The sequence below is a fragment of the Doryrhamphus excisus genome, linkage group LG1 (assembly GCF_037039965.1).
Source record: "Doryrhamphus excisus strain RoL-2023G ecotype Guam linkage group LG1, RoL_Dexc_Guam_v1.1, whole genome shotgun sequence".
NCBI lineage: Eukaryota > Metazoa > Chordata > Actinopteri > Syngnathiformes > Syngnathidae > Doryrhamphus > Doryrhamphus excisus.
In genome coordinates, this window is record NC_136357.1 from 19421056 (window position 1) to 19442395 (window position 21340).

The 21340-nt window shown below is 43.2% G+C and overlaps 1 protein-coding gene, 1 long non-coding RNA gene and 1 other non-coding gene across 3 annotated transcripts in view; 2 read left to right on the forward strand and 1 right to left on the reverse strand.

Annotated features, from left to right (window-relative positions):
* Positions 1-108: 108 nt before the first annotated feature.
* Positions 109-190, forward strand: trnal-aag (transfer RNA leucine (anticodon AAG)). The gene has a single exon. It is a non-coding gene; the product is annotated as a tRNA-Leu (tRNA).
* Positions 191-7288: 7098 nt separating this feature from the next.
* Positions 7289-21340, forward strand: part of LOC131111077 (uncharacterized) — a 98504-nt gene continuing 84452 nt past the window's right edge. Inside the window, exon 1 of the mRNA XM_078791715.1 lies at positions 7289-7369. The gene's annotated coding sequence lies outside the window, so the exon portion shown is untranslated. The remainder of the gene's footprint in view (positions 7370-21340) is intronic.
* Positions 13030-20665, reverse strand: LOC131132645 (uncharacterized). The gene is made up of 3 exons (XR_013627588.1): positions 20539-20665; positions 13217-20432; positions 13030-13110 (listed from the first exon to the last, which is right to left on the reverse strand). It is a non-coding gene; the product is annotated as an uncharacterized LOC131132645 (long non-coding RNA).

Genomic DNA, 21340 nt, shown 5'->3' on the forward strand with positions numbered 1-21340 from the left:
GAATGCAAGGGCTCTCCAAAAGAGTCCAACACAAGTGTCACACGAGGGTCTAGAAATGGTCACTGGAACTGGGACAAATAACTAGGCTTAAAAAGTGGACTCTGGAGGGTCAGGATGGCCGAGCGGTCGAAGGTGCTGCATTAAGGTTGCAGTCTCTAAAGAGGTGTGGATTCAAATCCCACTTCTGACAGCATCTTGAAGTGGCATCACCACTAAAAGTCAACCAGCGGTGCTTTTTAACATGACCGCTGCTGAAAAGTGTACAAGGCAGGCCTATTGCCTCCTGGGGTCTTGCGTTTTTCCAGAAAACAGTCTTTGTACTTCAACATGACCTCTGATAAAAAGTATGAAAATCAGAGTCATGGAAATACCAGTAGAGGACTGCTGGAATTGGAGCCTCTTTGCTTGGCATGTAATTTGACCACATTACATAGTGCCTATTGCATAGTGCCTGCGAAACATGCAAACTTGGCAAAGGTGCCCTTAGGAAATAAGGAAATCCAAAATCCTGAGTGTTTGAATGCCATTTTCAAAAGTGGCCTCAGGACGGTCAGGAAGGCCGAGCGGTCGAAGGCGCTGCATTCATTTTACAGTCTCTAATGGGGCGTGGGTTCGAATCCCACTTCTGACAGGTTCTTGCATCTTGAAGTGGCGTCACCCTTCATTCTAAAGTGGCTGAGGCTGCTACTCCTGGGGAGCTTTTTAACATGATCGCTGCTGAAAAGTGTACAAAGCAAACCTATTGCATCCTGGGGTCTTGCGTTTGTCCAGAAAACAGTCTTTGTAGGTCAACATGACCTCTGATATAAAGTATGAAAACCAGAGTCATGGAAATACCACTAAAGGACTGCTGGAATTAGAACCAATGAGCCCCTCTTTGCTAGGCATGTAATTTGACCAACTAAAGCATAGTGCCTGCGAAGCATGCAAACTTGACAATGGTGCCTTTAGTAAAAAAGGAAATCCTGTGCATCTGGCACCGACACAAAAACCGCCAATGGGGAAAAATGTTAATTCAAAGGAGGGAGCCCAAAGTCAAACACGTGTCAATTGAATGTCCCTGGGTGGGCTCGAACCACCAACCTCCCAGTTAACAGCCAAATGCGCAGACCAATTGCGTGACAAAGACAACATCAGCGTTACTGCAGCAAGTTTTCAGTAAGTTTCAACTTCTGACAGAAATTTGCAAATACTCAAGTCCTGTCCACCTTAACTCTCAGGTGGTCCGGTCTGTTACTTTTCAGGTGTCATTCTGAGTTCTGCCCTTTTGCAGGAAAAGAGCCTTTGTACTTTTTCAACATGAGCTCTAAAGAAAGGTATAAGCTGAGATGCACTGCATTGGGCGGGAATCGGACCCCGGCCTCCCGCTTGGCAAGCGAGAATCCTACCACTGAACCACCAATGCCATGTGTTGACACACTGTCAGAGAAAAAATTACACTGCCAAGTGGATGAGCCTCTGCAAAGTGGCACTGAATGACAAACCATCACAATGTCATACTCTTTCATGTTTTTACGTTGGTGTTTGTGGTGTGGAGGTGCCACTTCCGTTTTGTTGTTAGAATAAAATTTAAATACAATTATTATAGTGTTAAGTTATCACCCTTATATCCGTTTGCTTAGACAAGAGACAATACTCTTGAGTGTTTCAAAGGCAGGAATATCCCATGACGCTGACCAGCTACTCCCAGCACCACTAATCTTGCAGGTGCCTGGGAATGCCAGCAGCAACCTTGAAGATGTTCCTGTTCATCATGCAAAATGTGCAGATAAGAACACATGCGCAAAAAGTAATTATTCTCACATAGACAATACACACATAGACAATAAGTACAGCTTGTGCAACTGCTTGCTTCCCCCTCCCCTTAGAGTTGCACGACCATGTATTAGGGACCTCCTAAAGAAAATAAAAAGAGAGCAGCATGAATGGCATATTCAGAGTGGAGTGGCATGTCACTGGGTATGTTGTTTCACTCTCCTCGTTGCAAGAAGCTTTGAATTTTGTTGTCTGTCTCTTCTGTATTTAAGTGTTAAGTGTCACAGGAGTTGGAACCTGACATTTACTTGGTTCTTTGGCCACAGCAGACAAAACCCTTTGATGGGCTGTCTTCACAGCTCAACAACTGGAAGCTGAAGGTTGACAGGATACCGACGGAAGAGAAGACAACAAACAGTAGGACACTTTTGATCAGAGTGTGAGTGAAAGGGCGTCGTCCCTTTGTGTTAAAGCAGGGGTGGGCAAACTGAGACCTGGGGTCCACATGCAGCACGCTAAGGGTTCTTGACCCCTGAAACTGAGTGCGTCCCGCAGGTCAATAAGGTTTGTCATCCGGTGCTAAAGCCTTGTGTATACTAGTCGCTGGCAAGCAAAGAGACGGACTTGACAGTCTTCTGTAGAAAGACAGAGCTGGCGGTCTTCTCTGATAAGGCGGGTTTGGCAGTCTTTTGCAAAGACGGGGTTGTCCTTTGTAATAAGACGGAGTTGGCGGTCTTTCACAGTAAGACAGAGTTGGCAGTTCTTTGTACAAAGACGGAGTTGACAGTCATGCTAGGCTAGGAAAGGAGAGCCTCCGCGGTGAAAGACCTTTTCGGGGAATGCGAAAACGTTTTCAAAGTACGAATGAGTGTGTGAATGGGAGATGATGTCACTAGACAGGTCTTCATATTAAAGGGTGAGAAAAAGAGTAAGTCTTTGAGGAAGCAGAGGCAAGAATTCTCCGCCCTCACAGGGGTAGAAGCTTGAGAATTACCTCAAATAAAAAGTTAATTACTCTCTCACTGACAAACAACCCTGTTGTTAGTTTTCCCTAGGAAGCTCATCACAACAGGGACCAAATTATTCCCAAGATGGGAAATAAAAGTGGAAAACCACAAGTAAAAAAAGAAGTACTAAAGTGCAAGGATTGGTGTTACGTGTTTCAGTGCCAACCAACCAAAGTAAACCATCTAGAAATATAGATTAGCAATTATGGTTTGGACAATTATCAATCCTTAAATTAATTAATTACAAGATATTACAAATAACGCTAATAATAATAATAATAATATTAATAATAATAATAATAACTAGAAAATTCCCGCGGAAATTTTGATGGACTGGCCACCTGTGCTGTGAACCTCGGGCCCGGTGTGCCAACGGCTACCGCGGTAGCACCTAGCAAGAAAGCCTCAAGTACGGAAAAGGCTGATGCAGTCCCATAGTGTCCCCACATCATGCCAAGTGTGTATTTGCCTTTAAACTTGAGTAAATTAGCTAATATGCGAAAATGCTAACATGATAACGGCTACCGTGCTAACACGTAGCAAAACAGCCTCAGGTCCTGAAAAGTTAGGGGCAGTCCTACAGTGTCCCCACAACATGCCAAGTGTGTATTTTCCTTTAGACATGAGTAAATTAGGTAGAATGCTAACATGCTAACAGTCATCATGCTAGCACCTAGCAAAAGGGCCTCAAGTTTAGAAAGTACCAAGGTTGTCCTATAACCTCCCCACATCATGACATGTGCTTAGTAGCCTTTAGGCATGAGTAAATTAGCTTAAATGCTAACATGCTAACAGTCATCATGCTAGCACTTAGCAAGTGAGCCTTACGTTAAAAAAGTGCCTGTGTTGTCCTGTAACCTCCCTAAATCATGCCATGTGTGTATTATCCTTTAGACATGAGTAAATTAGCTTAAATGCTAACATGCTAATGGCTACCCTGCTAGCACGATGGCCTCAAGTTTAGAAACTACACAGGTTGTCCTATAACCTCCCTGCATCATGCCATGGGTGTATTTGCCTTTACAATTGAGTAAATTAGCTTAAATGCTCACATGTTAACAGTAATCATGCTAGCACCTAGCAAGAGAGCATCAAGTTGAGAAAGTGCCAAGGTTGTCCTATAACCTCCCGACATCATGCCATGTGTGTATTTGCCTTTAGACATGACTAAATTAGCTTAAATGCTAACATGCTAAGGGCTACCATGCTAGCACCTAGCAAGAGGGCCTCAAGTTTAGAAACTGCCAAGGTTGTCCGATAACCTCCCTACAGCATGCCATATGTGTATTTGCCTTTAAACGTGAGTAAATTAGCTTAAATGCTAACATGCTAACAGTCATAATGCTAGCACCTAGCAAGAGAGCCTCAAGTTTAGAAAGTGCCAAGGTTGTCCTATAACCTCCCTACATCATGCCATGTGTGTATTTGCCTTTAGACATGACTAAATTAGCTTACATGTTAACATGCTAACGGCTACCATGCTAGCACCTAGCAAGAGGGCCTCAAGTTTAGAAAGTGCCAAGGTTGTCCTGTAACCTCCCTACATCGTGCCATGTGTGTATTTGCCTTTAGACATGAGTAAATTAGCTTAAATGTTAACATGCTAACAGTCATCATGCTAGCACCTAGCAAGAGAGTCCCAAGTTTAGAAAGTGCCAAGGTTGTCCTATAACCTCCCTACATCATGCCATGTGTGTATTTGCCTTTAGACATGAGTAAATTAGCTTAAATGCTAACATGCTAACAGTCGTCATGCTAGCACTTAGCAAGAGAGCCTCAAGTTTAGAAAGTGCCAAGGATGTCCTATAACCTCCCTACATCATGCCATGTGTGTATTTGCCTTTAGACATGCGTAAATTAGCTTAAATGCTAACATGCTAACAGTCATTATGCTAGCACCTAGCAAGAGAGTCCCAAGTTTAGAAAGTGCCAAGGTTGTCCTATAACCTCCCTACATCATGGCATGTGTGTATTTGCCTTTAGACATGAGTAAATTAGCTTAAATGCTAACATGCTAACAGTCATCATGCTAGCACTTAGCAAGAGAGCCTCAAGTTTAGAAAGTGCCAAGGATGTCCTATAACCTCCCTACATCATGCCATGTGTGTATTTGCCTTTAGACATGAGTAAATTAGGTTAAATCCTAACATGCTAACGGCTACCATGCTAGCACCTAGCAAGAGGGCCTCAAGTTTAGAAAGTGCCAAGGTTGTCCTCTAACCTCCCTACATCATTCCATGTGTGTATTTGCCTTTAAATGTAAGTAAATTAGCTTAAATGCTAACATGCTAACAGTCTTCATGCTAGCACCTAGCAAGAGAGCCTCAAGTTTAGAAAGTGCCAAGGTTGTCCTATAACATCCCTACATCATGCCATGTGTGTATTTGCCTTTAGACATGAGTAAATTAGCTTAAATGTTAACATGCTAACGGACAGCATGCTAGCACCTAGCAAGACAGCCTCAAGTTTAGAAAGTGCCAAGGTTGTCCTATAACCTCCCTACATCATGCCATGTGTGTATTTGCCTTTAAACATGAGTAAATTAGCTTAAATTCTAACAGGCAAACATGCTAGCAAGTAGCATTTAGCCACAGAGAGAGTTCAGAAGTTAATCTAAAAAATGAGCCATCAATCACGTTTCTACGTGGCCGTATGGCTGAGCTACAAGGCTGTGAAAAGTCTGTAAATTCTCAGTTTTTCTCTGCCATGTGCTGTTCTAAAAATAGAACTGGGTGTACCTAATCTAGTGGCCCATTTTTTAACGTTTCGGTTAATAGCGTCGCCATGGTTACACAAAACGTTCCAAAAACGAAATACCGCTGTAGTCCCGAGCGCCATGATTCCGGCGGTGTAACATGTGTGGGGGTCCTTCTTGCGGTTTTGGCCGCATTACGCGCGCAAAAAAGGGAAGATTAAGATATACGGAATAACTAGAAAATTCCCGCGGAAATTTTGATGGACTGGCCACCTGTGCTGTGAACCTCAGGCCCGCCGTAGCACCTAGCAAGAAAGCCTCAAGTACGGAAAAGGTTGATGCAGTCCCATAGTGTCCCCACATCATGCCAAGTGTGTATTTGCCTTTAAACTTGAGTAAATTAGCTAAAATGCTAAAATGCTAACATGATAACGGCTACCGTGCTAACACGTAGCAAAACAGCCTCAGGTCCTGAAAAGTTTGGGGCAGTCCTACAGTGTCCCCACATCATGCCATGTGTGTATTTTCCTTTAGACATGAGTAAATTAGGTAAAATGCTAACAGTCATCATGCTAGCACCTAGCAAGAGGGCCTTAAGTTTAGAAAGTACCAAGGTTGTCCTATAACCTCCCCACAACATGCCATGTGTGTATTATCCTTTAGACATGAGTAAATTAGCTTAAATGCTAACATGCTAACGGGTACCATGCTAGCACCTAGCAAGAGTGCCTCAACTTTAGAAAGTGCCAAGGTTGTCCTATAACCTCCCCGCAACATGCCATGTGTGTATTATCCTTTAGACATGAGTAAATTAGCTTAAATGCTAACATGCTAACGGGTTCCATGCTAGCACCTAGCAAGAGAGCCTCAACTTTAGAAAGTGCCAAGGTTGTCCTATAACCTCCCTGCATCATGCCATGGGTGTATTTGCCTTTAAACGTGAGTAAATTAGCTTAAATGCTAACATGCTAACAGTCGTCATGCTAGCACCTAGCAAGAGAGCCTCAAGTTTGGAAAGTGCCAAGGATGTCCTATAACCTCCCTACATCATGCCATGTGTGTATTTGCCTTTAGACATAAGTAAATTAGCTTAAATGCTAACATGCTAACGGCTACCATGCTAGCACCTAGCAAGAGGGCCTCAAGTTTAGAAAGTGCCAAGGATGTCCTATAACCTCCCTACATCATGCCATGTGTGTATTTGCCTTGAAATCTGAGTAAATTAGCTTAAATGCTAACATGCTAACAGTCGTCATGCTAGCACCTAGCAAGAGAGCCTCAAGTTTAGAAAGTGCCAAGGTTGTCCTATAACCTCCCTACATCATGCCATGTGTGTATTTGCCTTTAGACATGAGTAAATTAGCTTAAATGCTAACATGCTAACGGCTACCATGCTAGCACCTAGCAAGAGGGCCGAGCAACATAGCATCAAGTCTTGAAAGTTGCCAGGCACTGCTGTGGTGTCTGTACATGTCATGTGATGTTTTCCAATTGAAAGCAGCACTTGCATTGCCATGGAGGACTAAAGAGCAGAGAGTGCCTGACATGCGGGTCGATACTGAACTATCGATTCCTGACATGATGATAACACAGCTCATTGCTGTATCATGGATTCTATAAAAATGTTGATATTTTCATACTTTGGTCTTTGAGGTGCCTGGAGTCACTGTGCTTAATTAGAAAAATCTAACTTTTAAAATCTACATAATAAATGAGCTGTATGGTATCAGCTGGGAAGGGAATCATTGTAATCCACATGTCAAGAGAAGGGGGTTTTTGAAGGGAGGGGCTGTGAGGAGGAGGAGGAGGTGGTGGCCATGGCAGTGAATGAGCACAGAGGGCTGAATCGCTCATATCGAACAGAAGTTTCTTACGGCCAAACGATTCGAGATATGGACACCACGAGACGACCGTGAGTGGCCCGAGGGTCGGGGCTTTGCATAGATCTGCTCGTTTTGCATATCGGTTGAGAAATGACCGCAGGATGACGAGTTGAAAACACAGAAAATTAAAGATTTGGAGAAAGAAAAGACGGCGTCTTTAACATGGGAGTGAATGGGAGACATGCCGGCGCTCTTCTCGCTTCTGAGGGCCCAGAAGGCAATCCGTACATCTCTCAGACATAAGAGTGACATTTTTGGAAAGGGGACAAGATTTCCTACGTTTTCACCAAATTAAATCGAGCTGGCTAAAACGGTGTGGCCAGGAAGAGGAGTTGTTTGCAAAGCCAAAAAGTTTTCTTTTCGTCTCCCCTGCCACAGTGGAGTCAGAGTGGGAGACGCTGGCGAAGCGCACACCTCCTTCTGACAAAGATAGAGCGAAAACTAAACATCCTACGATAAAACTAATTAGCCACAGAGAGAGTAGAGAAGTTTATCCCAAAAATGAGCCGTTAATCACGTTTCTACGTGGCCGTATGGCTGAGCTACAAGGCTGTGAAAAATGTGTAGATTCTCGTTTTTTTCTCTGCCTTGTGCTGTTCTAAAAATAGAAAGGGTATACCTAATCTAGTGGCCCATTTTTGAACGTTTTGGTTAATAGCGTCGCCATGGTTACACAAAACGTTCCAAAAACTAAATACCGCTGTAGTCCCGAGCGCCACGTTTCCGGCGGTGTAACATGTTTGGGGGTCCTTCTTGCGGTTTTGGCCGCATTACGCGCACAAAAAGTGGAAGATTAAGATATACGGAATAATAATAACTAAACAGCAATAACAATATGGGCTGGCTCAGTAGCCAGCCCATAGACTGCTACTGCAAGTAGCAGTCTATGGGCTGGCTACTGGGCCAGTCCATAATAATAACTAGAAAATTCCCGCGGAAATTTTGATGGACTGGCCACCTGTGCTGTGAACCTCGGGCCCGGTGTGCCAACGGCTACCGCGGTAGCACCTAGCAAGAAAGCCTCAAGTACGGAAAAGGTTGATGCAGTCCCATAGTGTCCCCACATCATGCCAAGTGTGTATTTGCCTTTAAACTTGAGTAAATTAGCTAAAATGCTAAAATGCTAACATGATCACGGCTACATGCTAACACGTAGCAAAACAGCCTCAGGTCCTGAAAAGTTTGGGGCAGTCCTACAGTGTCCCCACATCATGCCATGTGTGTATTTTCCTTTAGACATGAGTAAATTAGGTAAAATGCTAACATGTTAACGGCTACCATGCTAGCAGCTAGCAAGAGGCCCTCAAGTTTAGAAACTGCCAAGGTTGTCCTATAACCTCCCTGCATCATGCCATGTGTGTATTTGCCTTTAAACATGAGTAAACTACCTTAAATGCTAACATGCTAACAGTCATCATGCTAGCACCAAGCAAGAGAGTCTCAAGTTTAGAAAGTGCAAAGGTTGTCCTATAACCTCCCTACATCATGCCATGTGTGTATTTGCCTTTAGACATGAGTAAATTAGCTTAAATGCTAACATGCTAACGGGTACCATGCTAGAACTTAGCAAGAGAGCCTCAACTTTAGAAAGTGCCAAGGTTGTCCTATAACCTCCCTGCATCATGCCATGAGTGTATTTGCCTTTAAACATGAGTAAATTAGCTTAAATGCTAACATGCTAGCAGTCGTCATGCTAGCACCTAGCAAGAGGGCCTCAAGTTTAGAAACTGCCAAGGTTGTCCTATAACCTCCCTACATCATGCCATGTGTGTATTTGCCTTTAAATGTGAGTAAATTAGCTTAAATGCTAACATGCTAACAGTTATCATGCTAGCACCTAGCAAGAGAGCCTCAAGTTTGGAAAGGGCCAAGGTTGTCCTATAACCTCCCTACATCATGCCATGTGTGTATTTGCCTTTACACATGAGTAAATTAGCTTAAATGCTAACATGCTAACGGCTACCATGCTAGCACCTAGCAAGAGGGCCTCAAGTTTAGAAACTGCCAAGGTTGTCCTATAACCTCCCTGTATCATGCCATGTGTGTATTTGCCTTTAGACATAAGTAAATTAGCTTAAATGCTAACATGCTAACGGCTACCATGCTAGCATCTAGCAAGAGAGCCTCAAGTTTAGAAAGTGCCAGGGTTGTCCTATAACCTCCCTACATCATGCCATGTGTGTATTTGCCTTTAGACATGAGTAAATTAGATTAAATGCTAACATGCAAACAGCTAACATGCTAGCACCTAGCAAGACAGCCTCAAATTTAGAAACTACCAAGGATGTCCTATAACCTCCCTACATCATGTCATGTGTGCATTTGCCTTTAAACGTGAGTTAATTAGCTTAAATGCTAACATGCTAACAATCATTATGCTAGCACCTACCAAGAGAGCCTCAAGTTCAGAAAGTGCCAAGGTTGTCCTATAACCTCCCTACATCATGCCATGTGTGTATTTGCCTTTAGACATGAGTAAATTAGCTTAAATGCTAACATGCTAACGGCTACCATGCTAGCACCTAGCAAGAGGGTTTCAAGTTTAGAAACTGCCAAGTTTGTCCTATAACCTCCCCACATCATGCCATGTGTGTATTTGCCTTTAAACGTGAGTAAATTAGCTTAAATGCTAACATGCTAATAGTCATCATGCTAGTACCTACCAAGAGAGCCTCAAGTTTAGATAGTGCCAAGGTTGTCCTATAACCTCCCTACACCATGCCGTGTGTGTATTGTCCTTTAGACAAGCGTAAATTAGCTTAAATGCTAACATGCTAACGGCTACCATGCTAGCACCTAGCAAGAGAGCCTCAAGTTTAGAAACTGCCAAGGTTGTCCTATGACCTCCCGACATCATGCCATGTGTGTATTTGCCTTTAGACGTGAGTAAATTAGCTTAAATGCTAACATGCTAACATGCTAGCAATTAGCATTTAGCCACAGAGAGACTTCAGAAGCTTATCTCAAAAATTAGCCATCAATCACGTTTCTACGTGGCCGTACAGCTGAGCTACAAGGCTGTGAAAATTCTGTAAATTCTCGTTTCCTATGTGCTGTTCTAAAAATAGAACAAGGATATACCTAATCTAGTGGCCCATTTTTTAACGTTTCGGTTAATAGCGTCGCCATGGTTACACGAAACGTTCCAAAAACTAAATACCGCTGTAGTCCCGAACGCCACGTTTCCGGCGGTGTAACATGTTTGGGGGTCCTTCTTGCGGTTTTGGCCGCATTACGCGCGCAAAAAGCGGAAGATTAAGATATAATAATAACTAGAAAATTCCCGCGGAAATTTTGATGGACTGGCCACCTGTGCTGTGAACCTCGGGCCCGCCGTAGCACCTAGCAAGAAAGCCTCAAGTACGGAAAAGGTTGATGCAGTCCCATAGTGTCCCCACATCATGCCAAGTGTGTATTTGCCTTTAAACTTGAGTAAATTAGCTAAAATGCTAACATGATAACGGCTACCGTGCTAACACGTAGCAAAACAGCCTCAGGTCCTGAAAAGTTTGGGGCAGTCCTACAGTGTCCCCACATCATGCCATGTGTGTATTTTCCTTTAGACATGAGTAAATTAGATAAAATGCTAACAGTCATCATGCTAGCACCTAGCAAGAGGGCCTTAAGTTTAGAAAGTACCAAGGTTGTCCTATAACCTCCCCACAACATGCCATGTGTGTATTATCCTTTAGACATGAGTAAATTAGCTTAAATGCTGACATGCTAACGGGTACCATGCTAGCACCTAGCAAGAGTGCCTCAACTTTAGAAAGTGCCAAGGCTGTCCTATAACCTCCCCGCAACATGCCATGTGTGTATTATCCTTTAGACATGAGTAAATTAGCTTAAATGCTAACATGCTAACGGGTACCATGCTAGCACCTAGCAAGAGAGCCTCAACTTTAGAAAGTGCCAAGGTTGTCCTATAACCTCCCTGCATCATGCCATGGGTGTATTTGCCTTTAAACGTGAGTAAATTAGCTTAAATGCTAACATGCTAACAGTGGTCATGCTAGCACCTAGCAAGAGAGCCTCAAGTTTGGAAAGTGCCAAGGATGTCCTATAACCTCCCTACATCATGCCATGTGTGTATTTGCATTTAGACATGAGTAAATTAGCTTAAATGCTAACATGCTAACGGGTACCATGCTAGCACCTAGCAAGAAATTCCCAAGTTTAGAAAGTGCCATGGTTGTCCTATAACCTCCCTGCATCATGCCATGGGTGTATTTGCCTTTAAACATGAGTAATTTAGCTTAAATGCTAACATGCTAACAGTCATCATGCTAGCACCTAGCAAGAGGGCCTCAAGTTTAGAACGTACCATGGTTGTCCTATAACCTCCCTACATTATACAATGTGTGCATTTGGCTTTAGACATGAGTAAATTAGCTTAAATGCTAACATGCTAACAGTCATGCTAGCTCCTAGCAAGAGAGCCTCGAGGTTAGAAAGTGCCAAGGTTGTCCTATAACCTCCCTACACCATGCCATGTGTGTATTATCCTTTAGACATGAGTAAATTAGCTTAAATGCTAACATGCTAACGGCTACCATGCTAGCACCTAGCAAGAGGGCCTCAAGTTCAGAAACTGCCGAGGTTGTCCTATAACCTTCCTGCATCATGCCATGTGTGTATTTGCCTTTAGACATGAGTAAATTAGCTTAAACGCTAACATGCTAACAGTCATTATGCTAGCACCTAGCAAGAAAGCCTCTAGTTTAGAAAGTGCCAAGGTTGTCCTATAACCTCCCTACATCATGCCATGTTTGTATTTGCCTTTAGACATTAGTAAATTAGCTTAAATGCTAACATGCTAACAGTCATCATGCTAGCACCTAGCAAGAGAGCCTCAAGTTTAGACAGTGCCAAGGTTGTCCTATAACCTCCCCACATCATGTCATGTGTGTATTTGCCTTTAGACATGAGTAAATTAGCTTAATTGCTAACATGCTAACATGCTAGCAATTAGCATTTAGCCACACAGAGAGTTCAGAAGTTTATCTCAAAAATTAGCCATCAATCACGTTTCTGCGCGGCCGTATGGCTGAGCTACAAGGCTGTGAAATGTCTGTAAATTCTCAGTTTTTCTCTGCCATGTGCTGTTCTAAAAATAGAAAGGGTATACCTAATCTAGTGGCCCATTTTTTAACGTTTCGGTTAATAGCGTCGCCATGGTTACACAAAACGTTCCAAAAACTAAATACCGCTGTAGTCCCGAGCGCCACGATTCCGGCGGTGTAACATGTGTGGGGGTCCTTCTTGCGGTTTTGGCCGCATTACGCGCGCAAAAAAGGGAAGATTAAGATATACGGAATAATAATAACTAAACAGCAATAACAATATGGGCTGGCTCAGTAGCCAGCCCATAGACTGCTACTGCAAGTAGCAGTCTATGGGCTGGCTACTGGGCCAGTCCATAAAAATAACTAAACACCACAAGGAATAACAATATGGGCTGGCTCAGTAGCCAGCCCATAGACTGCTACTGCAAGTAGCAGTCTATGGGCTGGCTACTGGGCCAGTCCATAACTAAACAGCAATAACAATATGGGCTGGTAGCCAGCCTGGCTGGTAGCCAGCCCATAGACTGCTACTTGCAGTAGCAGTCTATGGGCTGGCTACTGAGCCAGTCCATAATTATTATATATTAAGTATCAATAGTAGTATCATTATTATACATACATAACTGTACCGCCACTCGATTGATCCATAGACTCCAGTTCCTTTTACAAATGTTTATTTCCCTTCGTCATGGAACATCGTAGAACTAATGTACAAAAAATAACATGAAAATTCATACATAAAATTCATACGCCAGTTAAATCAGCGGCACTGTCGCACCAAAGTTAATACCAAATATAAATAGCACTCACCACTTTAGCCTGCTTCTCAATCAATGGCGGAGTCACGACTCTACAAACTCTGCTCTTAACAGTGTCTAGACATTTTATAGTGACATTTACATCTCTTGAGCAGTTGTCCTTCTTATACCTCTCTCAAAATGCACGAGCGCCACCTAACGGCCGTAACGGTCCTTAACTTAAGGAAGTGATGACGTTCGTTTGCCATAGTTCAAAATAAAAGTATACCTTTCAAAATAACACCGTCACAGCTGCAGTCACACTCCCACCATCACACAACGTGTGATTTACAATGAAAAGTGGCCCTTTAATGAGCCTTGCAAAACATCAATAACATACAGGTATGACTTCAAACATTGAACACACTAATTGAAATCTAAACTAATTACTCGGCCTCAAGCAACAGCACTGTCTTGTGTACGGACCTTTCTAAATAAACTGGCTTACATGTGCGAGAGCCTTTACTGTCCAATGTTGTGTCGCTGAGTAGCAGTTTGAATTTTCTGACCCTTCCGTCGGCTCCTTGGAAAACTTCAACTACCTTTGCCAGCTTCCACTGATTTCTTGGTGTGTCATTATCTTGTAACAGGACAATGTCATTCACTTTGGCATTTCTCCTGGCTTTGTTCCATTTGCATCTTTGTTGCAAATTCAATAAATACTCCTTCCTCCACCTGGTCCAAAATACATTCGACAGAAACTGAACTCGCTTCCACCTTTTCTGAAGATAGAGATCTTCCCTTACAAACTTTCCAGGTGGTGGTGCGATGAATGATGATTTCATCGTCAATATATGATTTGGAGTCAGGGGCTCTGGTCCCAAAGGATCATTGAGCTGGTCCGTGGTCAATGGTCGACTATTCACGATAGCCATCACTTCATACAAAAAGGTTCTTAATGAAGAGCAATCCAGTCGTCCACCCGCCTGGTCTAAGATGGATGTGAGGACACTCCTCACGGTTCGTATTTGTCTCTCCCAGACACCGCCCATGTGACTTGATGCAGGTGGGTTCATAACAAAATTGCATCCTAGCCTTTTTAAATGCTCATTCTGCATTCCTTTCATTAGTTCTTGGAATTCATTGCGTGCTCCCACAAAGTTTCTGCCTTGGTCGCTTTGTAGTTGACTTACATTGCCCCTTATAGCAATAAAGCATCGCAATGCATTCAGGAAAGCGTCAGTAGAAAGATCATCCAATACTTCAATGTGAATGGCTCGTGAACACAAGCAGGTGAATAGGAGACCGTATCGCTTCAGTTCTTTCCTTCCCTCCTTAATGTGGAATGGTCCAAAGCAATCCATGCCACTGTATATAAATGGAGGTGTAACTTCCATCCTCTCCATTGGAAGGTCAGCCATCCTTTGTTCTTGATGACATTTTCTGTATTTCCTGCATTTGACGCATTTGAAAATGAACTTTGACACTTCACTACTACAACCAAGGATCCAAATTCCACTGAAGCGTAGTTCATTGATAGTCATTCCACGACCCTGATGTTTGACCTTCTCATGGTAGTGCTTTATCAGCAATCGAGATACATGATGGCCTTTTGGGAGGATAGCTGGATGTTTGACGTGGGGATGGAGTGTCGCTTGTGTTAATCTTCCCCCCACCCTCAGGATATCTTTGCTGTCCATGAATGGGTCTAACCTGTACAGCTGAGTTGACCCTTTGACCTTTTGTAATCCTTTCTTTTGGACTAGAGACCTGATTTCATCTCTGAATGCATTTTGTTGAACTATATGGATGATTAATTGTTCAGCACTCATTCTTTCTTCAAGTGTCGTTTCACTGCAACTTGCTTTAAGTCCTTTCACTTCCTTTGCCAAACGTTTAAGCCTTGCTATAGCCCTCACGGCACTCTTCCAGTCTGAAAACTTATCAAGTCTGTCCGCAAGCGACCTCTGTTCCTTTGTCTTTGCTACATGAACAAGTGCTCTTTTGATCTCTGGATCGTCGTCTTTGAGTTCTCCCACCTTAATTTCTTCCTCTTTAGGAAGTTCATTTTTCCACAAGAAGCTAGGTCCAGAGAACCAGTTAGACTCTGCAAGCTCCTTAGTAGAGAGTCCACGAGAAGCATGGTCAGCCGGATTATTTTCGGAAGCAACATATCGCCACTGACTTGGTTGTGTGTTTAATCTTATTTGCTGGATCCGGTTAGCGACGAATGCATGAAATCTCTTTTCCTCATTATTAATGTACCCAAGGACAACCTTGGAGTCAGTCCAAAAGTATTCCTGTAAAGATTCCATCTCCATCTCTCTCCTCAGCAGATCACTTGTCCTCGTTGCCACTAGTGCAGCTGAGAGTTCTAGCCTTGGGATTGTTGTCATCTTTGTTGGTGCAACCCTTGCCTTTCCCATGACAAGAGCACAATGGACTTCTCCAGACATTGAAACAGCCCTGAGGTAAGAGCACATTCCATAGCCAGAAACACTGGCATCCGAAAAATGGTGAAGTTCATAGCACTGAACTTCCTTGGTTGTTAGTGGTATATAGTGTCGTGGAATCTCAATCTCAGACAGATTAAGGAGGTCTTGGAGCCATGCTTCCCAGTGCGGTCTGAGGTGATCAGGAAGTGGCTCATCCCATCCTACCTTGTCTTGACACATCCATTGTAAAATCTGCTTACCTTTCAAGATGACCGGTGCCACAAATCCAAGAGGATCAAAAATTGAGGCAACTGTCGACAATACTCCTCTTCTAGTAAAGGCATGATCCTTTATCCTCACTCTAAACTGGAACATATCGGAGCTAATGCACCACTGGACCCCAAGAACCCGTTCCATTCTTTGTTCCCCCAGGGCCAGGTCCAGATCAGCTGCACCTCCTGCCTGTTCTTGCTTTGGGATTGTGTCAAGCAAATTCCGATTGTTGGTGATGAATTTGTGCAAGTGGAGCTTACCAGCACTGCACAGTTCTCTTGCCTCTCTGACAAGCTGGATGGCTTCTGCTTCACTGTCCAAACTTGTCAATCCATCATCTACATAAAAGTCGCGTTTTATGAACCGCACTGTGGCTTCACTAAAGTTTCCTGCTCCTTCTGCAGCCAGGTGCTTGAGCCCAAAGTTTGCGCATCCGGGTGATGATGCAGCTCCAAACAAGTGAACTTTCATGCGGAACACTGACACTGGAGCTTTTATATTTCCCTGTTCCCACCACAGGAATCGGAGGTAGTCTTGGTCTCTTGGTGCAACATGAAATTGATGGAACATCCGCTCCACATCACACATGAGGGCTACTTGTCCTTTGCGGAAGCGAGACAAGACCCCTACAAGGGTATTGGTAAGATCTGGTCCAGTAAGTAGATGCTCATTCAGCGATGTATTCTGAAACTTAGCTGAGCAATCAAATACAACGCGAATCTTCCCTGGCTTGTGTGGGTGGTAAACCCCATGGTGAGGGATATACCATGTGGTGTGGTCATTTCTTTCTGGCTCTGAAACCTTTTCGGCGTCGCCTTTTGCTATTATGTCCTCCATAAAGGCCACATAATGCTTGTGGTATACGTCATCTTTCCTAAAACGTTTTTCCAGACACCTGAGTCGATGTTCTGCACATACTTTGTTGTTAGGCAGCTTGGGCCTCTTTTCCTTGAAAGGTAATGGCATTTCGTAATGTCCATTTGGCTTTTGCTTGATGCCTTCTCTCATTCTCGTCAAAAACTTAATATCTTCTTGTGATATTAGAACATCTTCACTGAACCTTTCAGTAAAGTCTGATTCAAATACTTTAAGTATTTCCGCTGGAGTGATAATTTCTTTAACCTGAGTTCTACAGACAAACTGAACCTCAGACTTGATCTGCAAAGATGGCTTGATAGCTGGAAAACTTTCTTTATGATGATACGATGGCTAACACCAATTTCATCCTCGTGGTCATAATCAATGTCATTACTGCTGTAGCCGATAATGCTCCAGCCCAACACAGACCTTTGCGCATATGGCTGAGTTTCACTGCCTGTGATGACGTCTCTGGGAAGTAAGGCTTGGGGACAGTTGTAGCTGATTAACAATCCTACTTCACAGTCAAGCTCAGGAGACATTTCATCTGTTAAATGTTCCAAGTGAGGCCAGGCCTTTGCAGTTGTACATGTAGGTACGTATATGAGATCTATTAGCTGGTATGTAACTTCTGGTGTAGGTTGTTGGGAGTTTTATTTTTGTGTCCGAGCCGATGCCTCTTACTTGTAGTCCTTGTACCCTTTCGCTCTTCACCACCTTTGTTTTTGACGTTATTGTGGATACTTTAAGTTTTACTGGCTCTTTCTTGATGCACAACATTTCAGCTACATTTTGCAAAATGAAAGTTGTGTCACTTTGACTGTCCAGTAAAGCATACACTAGAACTTCCTTGCCTGGTTCCGTTGACGTGGAAACATAGACTGGAACAATAGATGAAGTATGAGTTCCCTTTTTCTCTTGAACAACTCTGTTGGATGTAACTTGCTGCATTTCTATGGATTCAGACTGCTGGTTTTTCTCACCTTTGTTTTCGTCTGTAGTGGTTTCATTTGTTGCTTGTCTTTTACTTCGTCCTTGTTCTTGAGCTCTCTTCTCGCGGTCTTGATGAAGGCATGTGGGGTGACGTTTTCCACATAAGTCACACACACTCCTGTATGTACAGGCTTTGGAGTTATGACCATTCTTGAGACAACCAAAACATAACTTCTCCTGTTGTACAAACTTGAGTCTTTCTTCAACTGTTTTTTCCATAATTTTGCGGCACTTGTGGACAGTATGTCCCCGCTTCTTACAGAAAAGGCATGTGATGTTTGTTCTCTCACTTGCGCTAGTTGTGAAAGTCTTAGCACTTAAGTTTTGATTTCTTTGAAACTTGGACTGTTCTCGTTCTGTTGGCTTTGTTCTTTCTTGGTCAGTTGGCTTCATTACATTTAGCGATGTAATAGGATTGCATGCGATTCGAGCCTCCATGTTGAGAAATTGCACAAAATATCTGAAGTCAGGAAACATTTTGTGTTCATCTTGATAAATTGTAACTTCTCTGTTCCAACGCGAACTCAACCAATCTGGTAGTTTGGCAATAATCCTTTGGTTTTCTACACAGTCGTTGAGTGTTTGTAGGCCTTGAACATATGGCATAGCTGATTCCACACTGTTTAGAAAATCAACAAACTCGCGAAAATTGTCGCTGTCCTTGGGGCTAATTTTGTGCCATGCATATTTTTTCTCACGGTATGCTTTGGCAACAATGAATGGATTACCAAATCTGTCTTCAAGTATGCCCCAGGCAGCATGATAAGCCGTTTCTGTTCCTGCAAGGAAATGGCCTTCAATGGCTCTCTTAGCAGTTCCTCCAACATACTTGCGAAGAAAGAACAGTTTTTCTTGAGTTGGAAGGTTTTTACGATCAATCAGAGCACAGAAAGACAGCTTCCAATCATTGTACTTGAGGGGATCTCCTTTGAAGATGTCAGGTTCTGGTATTGGAACTCGGTTAGCTATGATTGCTTCAGCAAGTGCCTTCACAAGGTCAATGGAAGCTTCATCAGAGGTCGAAAGGTTGACTGCTTTAGTGGCTGGAACTTCCTTGGTTGGCTGTGCAACAGAATATGAGGTGCGCACAGAGGGATACTGTAGAGGGACCTTTACCTCATGTTGCTGATGGACTTGACTTGCTTTGGCTGGTTCTACAGGAGGATGGGAGACTTGTATTTGATGTGATGGAAAAAATGCTTCACTTAAAGGGTTAAGTGCAACTGATGGATGGAGAGATTCTGAATAAACGTGAAGTCTTGCTTGTGCTGCAACATGACTTTTAAGTTCTTCTAGTCGTTCCACTTCTCTTCTTTTCTTTTCCATCCTCATTTTTCTCTCAGCACTTTCTGCTATAAACTGCGCTCTTTTTTTAGCGCTTTCTGCTTCAAATTCCCTTTCTTTAGCTTCTCTATCAGCTTTTAAGACTTGTTCTTCCACCGCAAGTCTTTGAATTTCTTCCCTTTGTTGATTTTGTACATTTACTATCTTTATCACCCTTTGCGTAGCCAAAGCTTCAGCTGCTGCTTGTTTAGCATTGAGGGACAGAATGGAAGAGTGTTGGGATGATTTGGAAGAAGTCACTGACTTTGCGGTTTGAGCTGAGAATACACTAGACGCTACTGTGCTTCCAAACACTGATTTATTATCAGGCCATGGTATGTCTCTTGAATCATATCCATTGTGAAAATGTTGAGCCTTTACATTCGCAATCTTGGTGAGTGCTTGGCATGTGTCATTCATTCTCCGGATGTCAGATTCAGGATTTGAAATTGATCTTATCTCAAGGTAGGTATTGTCAATGTCGACTTGGAAGGTGTTGATTTCATTTATGATCTCATCAATCAAGTCCTCAGCATCATTGCTCTTGATGGACCTTTTCAATCCATTGATGTGATATTTCCATCTTGTATACAGCTTCACAAATTTTGTGTTCAGATTGGTCACTTTATCATCTAGCAGAGAACGTCCTTTTTCAGTGAGCTTTCGCGTGCGTCTAATTTTCTTAGTTTCAGGAGGGATTTGTGCATCATCCTTACCAACCTGAGATTGTGTGTCTTCACTGAGCTCACCTACATCCATGTGCTGTGATAGGGTCATCTGCTTTGTATCGCTTTTTTTGTCTGCATGTGTGTCCTCTTCATTTGGCAGAAAGGTCTTTTCCTTTTTGTACGGCATGTTAAATGTGTCAGTGTAGGATGTGATGAAGTATTTATGAAATGAATTCACTTCTCTAATCTATGCTAATGTAAATCTCCTTGTCTCCTAACTTGACCTGTGTATAATGTACGTATAACACATTATCATAAAATATTTGAATGAGCAATAATATGAGCAACTCACTTGGAAGAGCAATACTTAAATATTCAGAAATTAAAGCACTTTGTTTCTTAGTGACTAACTGCAGAGAAAATGTCCACTGCTGATTAACGAAAGAGCACAAATTAAATGTCTTAGTGATAAACTTAATGACAGCCAGCAAATACTTGTGTTACTTCCAAGACACCTTTCTTCAGTGTGTTTGCTTGTTTAACCTTGTAGCTTGTCCGTTGAAATCACACAACACCTCAATGCAGCTCCTCTCGTTCCCGTTGAGGCTTGTAACTTGTCGTCTTCCACTCGAGGCTTCGTCGATGCAGAAGTGTTCTACTGTACCGCCACTCGATTGATCCATAGACTCCAGTTCCTTTTACAAATGTTTATTTCCCTTCGTCATGGAACATCGTAGAACTAATGTACAAAAAATAACATGAAAATTCATACATAAAATTCATACGCCAGTTAAATCAGCGGCACTGTCGCACCAAAGTTAATACCAAATATAAATAGCACTCACCACTTTAGCCTGCTTCTCAATCAATGGCGGAGTCACGACTCTACAAACTCTGCTCTTAACAGTGTCTAGACATTTTATAGTGACATTTACATCTCTTGAGCAGTTGTCCTTCTTATACCTCTCTCAAAATGCACGAGCTGTCATGCTGCGCAGTGACATGTACTTTTATTCTGAGTGCTGTTTGGGGGTACGTCCGGGTTTTGTGGTTATTTGGACTCTTACGGCTCTCTTTGTGCATCTGCAGATGTGAACCTCCTTTGAGTTGGGCGGAGCTACCTGACGGGCGCAGCTGTTGCCAATCGTCCTAATTTCCGGTCTCCGTCTTTAGGCACTGAGCTGCGGCAGGAGGGTGCTGGATTATTCCTTCGTGGACGTGACAGACCAGCTCCTAGCTGTAGCCCTTGCTCCTGTGCCATTCAGCGCTGTTCACGTCTCTGCCACGCACCCTCCTACCCGTCCGGTAGCCCGCACGCTTCTCAGACTGTTTTCTTTCCCTCGTGGTGATTTGTGCTGTGCCTGTTTGCACTCAGTCACGGAGCCCCCTCTTTTGGTGCTCCGTCGTCTTTAGTTATGTGTACCTACTCGACTGGACTATTAAAGCCATAAAACCTTACCTGAGCCTGCTGTGTCCTGCATCCTGGGATCCGACTTCCGCGCCACGCGGCCAAGCCTGACAGAATAATCCAGCCAATGCCATGGATCCCGCGGAACACCCGCAGCTCGAGTTCGCCCTCAAGGCCCAGGGGCAGATGATTGGAGATCACGAGCGGATATTACAGGACCTTTCCACGTTGGTCCGCGA